A 6180-nucleotide genomic window follows, 5' to 3' on the forward strand; every position below is an offset into this window, starting at 1 on the left:
AAGGGATAGTTATTACAAAAAGTGTTTGGTACTTATTATATTATTATGACATGGCTTCAAAAAGCTACATCTTTTTATAAGTTTGTTAGAGATATAATTATTAATATTATTTTTTATTAGTTTAAATTTTTAGAATGAATAATTTTATGATATAGTGTCAGAAATTCTATGTCTAAAAGGTCAATTTATAGTTCGATTTTGGTGAATGACCTCAAAAATAAAACATAGCATAAAATAAATAAAAAGAAAAAAAAATACCTATACAAAATTAAGCAAATTCAAAATGAAGCTCTTACTTAAAAATAAATGTTAAAAATATAATTATTAATATTATCTTCTTTTATTAATTTGAGTTTTTGTGATGAATGGTTTCATGATAAATTTAATCTTATTCATATAAGATCAACTAATAACATTTATTTCTTCTATCGTTAGCCCATTTTTTTTCATTTTGTTTTATTTTTTTTAGATTTAAATATTTTGTATATCAATATAATTTTACCAAATTTTTAACTATTCCCAACGATTTAAAATTGGATTTATGTACCAAATAAATTAGAACCCTACTAATAACAAGTTGCCTGAAAAAAAATCTACTATTAATCAAACTTTTTCATGTGACTAAAATGGGATGCTTCTGCTACACGAACAATGGAAATATTGTTAGGTCACTGACCTACAAATTTTCACATTTTAGACAATTGTGCCAGACATAAAGCGTGTGTATTATAACTATAAGTCTTACTTCTCTTAAAAATATTGGGTTTTTGGGCTCTCTTCCTATGTGGAGAAAAAGCCCAAATGCTAGTATCCAAACCCATGAATAGTTTAAGTGGCTGAGGTGAGTTAGGGTTGAGTGAGAGATGTCATTTGGAAAGGAGAACACCAAACACTAGAGAGAAGAGAAGAGAGAAAGTCATTTTCACACATACACAAAGCTGTCTCTGTAAATTGGTCATTGCAGATTCGTTAATTGTTAGATCGAGCTCAAATTTGGACAGTGTGTTCTACACATCTGGGTCTTTGATTTCACCATTCGGATCTTCAATTCGACATCTGTAGCTAGAGATATTGGTCACGCACAGTAGCTCTGTTTTTGTGGTATTTTCATCTTCTTGCTCTTGTTTTGTAAGCTTTGAAGCTTGGGTTGTTTGGCTTGTTGTATGCACGTTTTGTGCAATAATTTGTGACTCTCTTGTACCCTATTTTTCATCATAGTGAAGCTATATCCTGGTCTTGGTGACTCGTGATTTTTACTTCTCTCATTGAGGAGGTTTTTCACGTTAAAAATCTTGGTGTGTTAGCTTGTCTCTAAGTTTTGGTTTATGTGATTTTTCCGTTGCTATTGGGTATTATTGTGCTGGTGTTAATACTTGTTGTGAGTGGATATTGTTGCTCCTCTGATTCTTGCAAGTAGGAAATTGTGTTTTATTCCTATCAATTGGCATCAAAGCTCAGTTTTGGGTATTTGGTTATAACTTGCTTGAAAGATGGAGGCAAATAATTCTACTAGGATGATAAGTTTGAATGGCACTAATTACCATCTATGGAAGGGAAAAATGAAAGATTTGTTGTTTGTCAAAAATCTACATTTACCCGTATTTTCTACACAAAAACCAGAATCTAAAACAGATGAAGAATGGGAGTTTAAACACCAACAAGTTTGTGGTTTTATTAGGCAATGGGTAGATGATAATGTTTATAATCACATTGCTAATGAGACTCATGCTAGGGCTTTGTGGAATCAAATTGAATCCTTGTATGCTTCCAAGTCTGGCAATAATAAATTGTACTTGTTGAATATGTTGATGAATTTGAGATACAAGGAGGGGTCACAAGTATTAGATCACTTGAATGAATTTCAAGGGGTTTTGGATTAGTTGTCAAGCATGGAAATCAAGTTTGAAGATGAGGTTCAAGGATTGTGGTTGCTGAATACTCTACCAGATTCTTGGAAGACATTTTGTATCTCTCTTACTAATTCTGCTCCGAATGGTAAAGTGAGCATGCAACTTGTTAAAGGTGGCATTTTAAATAAAGAGATGAGAAGGAAGACGCAGAATTCTTCGTCACACTCTGAAATGTTAGTCACTGAAACCAGGGGGAGAAATCAGAATAGAGTTAAAAAGGGTAGAAGTAAAAGCAGGAGCAAATCCAAGGAAAGATACAAGAATGTTGAGTGTCACTACTGTCACAAAATGGGTCACGTTCAAAAATATTGCTATCTTTGGAAAAAGGAAAACAAAGGTAAGCAAGAAAAGAAGGATGATAGTGGTAATGATCGTGAATCTTCTATTTCAGATGATCTTCTTACTGTTGATATTGCTGATTATGAGTACAAGGTCAATCTTGTTTCTGATGATGAGTTCAGCTGGGTAATTGATAGTGGCGCCTCAATACATGTTATACCGAAGAAGGAGTTCTTCACTTATACTCCAGGTAATTTTGGAGTACTTAAGATGGGTAATGATGGCTTGGCCAAGGTTATTGGTGTAGGAGATGTTTATCTTGAGACTAATATGGGAATGAAGCTGCTACTCAAAGATGTTAGACACGCTCCAGATGTTTGCTTGAATTTGGTTTTAGTTAAAAGGCTTGATAATGAAGGCTTTGTAAACACTTTCGGCTTTGGACAATGGAAGCTTACTAAAGGTAACTTAGTGGCGGCTCGAGAAAAAGGTACTTCAAGTTTGTATGTGATGCATGCCATGATTGCAAAAGGTAGTGTGAATGCGATTGAAAGTAAAGAAGTTTGTAGCTTGTGGCACTGAAGACTTGGTCATATTAGTGAAAAAGGACTTAGCTATTTGGCTCGAAAGGATGCTCTTTCAGGTTTGAAGAATGAAGAGTTGGAGAAATGTTCTTATTGCATGGCTGGCAAACAAAGAAGATTATTCTTCAAGAAGCATCAACCTTCAAGAAAATCAGACTTCTTGAAATTAGTGCACTCCGATATTTGTGGTCCTTTGAAGGTACGGTCTTTTAGTGGAGCTATTTACTTTATTACTTTTATTGATGATCATTCAAGAAAGCTTTGGACTTATGCTTTGAAAACAAAGAACCAAGCTTTGGAGAAGTTCAAACAATTCCAAGCTTTGGTTGAGAGGCAAACAGGTAAAAAGCTTAAATATATTCGCACTGATAATGGTGGTGAGTATTGTGGACCATTTGATGTGTATTGCAAGCAGCAAGGTATTAGGCATGAAAAAAGACACCTCCTAAAACACCTCAGTTGAATGGTTTGGCAGAAAGGATGAATAGAACACTGATTGAAAGAGTTAGGTGTATGCTTACTGAAGCTAAGCTACCTAAAGTCTTTTGGGGTGAAGCACTACTTACAGCGGCTCATGTGATTAATCTGAGTATGGTCACTTGAGAGTCTTTGGATGCAAAGCATTTGTTCATGTTCCAAAGGATGAGAGGTCCAAGTTGGATGTGAAGACAAGGCAGTGCATTTTTATTGGATATGGTCAAGATGAGTTTGGTTACAGGCTTTATGATCCAGTTGAAAAGAAGCTTGTAAGGAGCCGTGATGTAGAGTTTATTGAAGACCAGACCATTGAAGATATTGATAAGGCAGAGAAGAGTCAATCATAAGAGAGTAGTGACTTGACTGATGTAGATCCAGTTCAGCCGCCTCCTTCGTCAGAAGAAACAGAAAATCAAGATCAGGAGCATATGCAGCAAAATGAGCCTTTGGTTCTTGATGACCAGGAGATGGGAGATCCAATTGATGCTCCAGTTGATGATGATGCTGATAATCAACCTGAGCTACCTGAAGATCCACTAGGTTTCTATCCTAGGAGGTCTACTAGAGAGTGACGACCTTCAACGAGGTATCTTTCTAGTGAGTATGTAACATTTACTGATGGATATGTGACCTTGACTGATGGGGGAGAACGTGAATGCTATGCGGAAGCTATGGAAGGCGACGACAATAAGAAATGGTTTGATGCAATGCAAGATGAAATGAAATTCTTGTATGATAATCAAATATTTGAGCTTGTGAAGTTGCCAAAAGGGAAGAAAGCTTTGCAGAACAGGTGGGTTTATAGGTTGAAGCATGAAGAAAATTCTCAGTATCCAAGGTACAAGGCTAGATTGGTAGTCAAGGGCTACAAGCAGAAAAAGGGAGTTGACTATAATGAAATTTTTTCACCGGTTGTGAGAAGATCTTCTATTAGGACTGTTTTGAGTTTGGCTGCAAGTCTTGATTTAGAGATAGAGCAGATGGATGTGAAAACTGCTTTCCTTCATGGTGATCTTAAGGATGAAATTTACATGGAACAACCTGAAGTTTTCATGGTAAAAGGCAAAGAGGATCATGTTTGCAAACTGAAGAAGAGCTTGTATGGCTTGAAGCAAGCTCCAAGACAATGGTACAAGAAGTTCGAGTCTGTTATGGCAGAACAAGGCTACAAGAAGACTACTTCTGATCATCGTGTATTTGTTAAACAGTTTGCTAGTAATAATTTTATTATCCTTTTGATATATGTTGATGACATGCTTATTGTTGGTCAGAATGCTTCTAGAATTGATATGTTGAAGAAGCAACTTGCAATGTCATTTGCAATGAAGGACCTTGGGCCAGCAAAGGAGATTCTTGGCATAAGAATCGAGCGTGATAGAAAGGAGAAGAAACTTTAGTTGTCACAGGAGAAATACATAGAGACAATGTTGCACATGTTCCAAATGGAGAAAGCAAAGGCCGTTAGTACTCCTCTTGCTACACACTTCAAATTGAGTTGCAAGCAAAGTCCATCAAGTGATGAAGAGAAGAAAGACATGGAAAAAGTTCCATATGCATCAGCCGTGGGTAGTTTAATGTATGCTATGGTGTGCACATGACCGGATATAGCTCATGTTGTTGGTTGTGTTAGCCGTTTTATTTCAAATCCAGGAAGAGAGCATTGGAATACTGTAAAATGGATAATGAGATATCTTCGTGGTACTTCTAACATGAAGTTGTGTTATGAAAGTGATAAGCCTATTCTAGTTGGTTACACTGACTCAGACATGGCAGGAGATATTGACTCTAGAAGGTCCATTTCAGGATTCTTGATCAACTTTGCGGGTGGAGCTGTGTCTTGGCAATCAAGATTACAAAGATGTGTTGCTTTGTCTACTACTGAGGCCGAGTTTATTGCCATTACCGAAGCGTGCAAGGAGATGCTTTGGATGAAGAAATTCTTGAAGGAACTCGGCTCTACTCAAGAGAGGTATGTGTTGTTTTGTGATAGTCAAAGTGCTATACATCTTGGTAAAAACTCTACTTTTCATTCTCGATCCAAACATATTGATGTGAGGTATCATTGGATACGTGATGTTTTGGATGCTGAGTTGTTGGAACTTGAAAAAGTTCATACTGATGAGAATGGTTCTGATATGATGACCAAGGCATTACCAAGATGGAAGTTTGAAGTTTGTTGCTTAATCGCCGGATTGGCGGTTACCTCCACATAGTTATGAGGGAGAGATTTGTTGGGTTTTTGGGCTCCCTTCCTATGTGGAGAAAAAGCCAAAATGCTAGTATTCAAGCCCATGAATAGTTTAAGTGGCTGAGGTGAGTTAGGATTGAGTGAGAGAGGTCATTTGGAAAGGAGAACACCAAACACTAGAGAGAAGAGAAGAGAGAAAGTCATTTTCGCACATACACAAAGCTGTCTTTGTAAATTGATCACTGTAGATTCGTTAACCGTTGGATCGAGCTCAAATTTGGACAGTATGTTCTACACATCTGGTTCTTTGATTTCACCGTTCGGATCTTCAATTCGACATCTGTATTTGGAGATATTGGCCACACACAGTAGATCTATTTTTGTGGTATTTTTATCTTCTTGCTCTTGTTTTGTAAGCTTTGAAGCTTGGGTTGTTTGGCTTGTTGTATGCACGTTTTGTGCAGTAATTTGTGACTCTCTTAGCTTGTACCCTATTTTTCATCATAGTGAAGCTATATTCTGGTCTTGGTGACTCGTGGTTTTTACTTCTCTCATTGAGGAGATTTTCCACGTTAAAAATCTTGGTGTGTTAGCTTGTCTCTAATTTTTAGTTTATGTGATTTTTCCGCTGCTATTGAGTATTATTGTGCTGGTGTTAATACTTGTTGTGAATGGATATTATTGCTCCTCTGATTTTTGCAAGTAGAAAATTGTGTTTTATTCCTATCAAAAAATAATATAA

The 6180-nt window shown here is 36.4% G+C and overlaps 1 long non-coding RNA gene across 1 annotated transcript in view; it reads left to right on the forward strand.

The window, feature by feature from the left end:
- Positions 1-6180, forward strand: part of LOC110267085 — a 15521-nt gene that overhangs the window by 1060 nt on the left and 8281 nt on the right. The window contains exon 2 of the long non-coding RNA XR_002354416.1: positions 3107-3114. This is a non-coding gene — a long non-coding RNA (uncharacterized LOC110267085). The remainder of the gene's footprint in view (positions 1-3106; positions 3115-6180) is intronic.

Source organism: Arachis ipaensis, chromosome B09 (genome assembly GCF_000816755.2).
Source record: "Arachis ipaensis cultivar K30076 chromosome B09, Araip1.1, whole genome shotgun sequence".
NCBI lineage: Eukaryota > Viridiplantae > Streptophyta > Magnoliopsida > Fabales > Fabaceae > Arachis > Arachis ipaensis.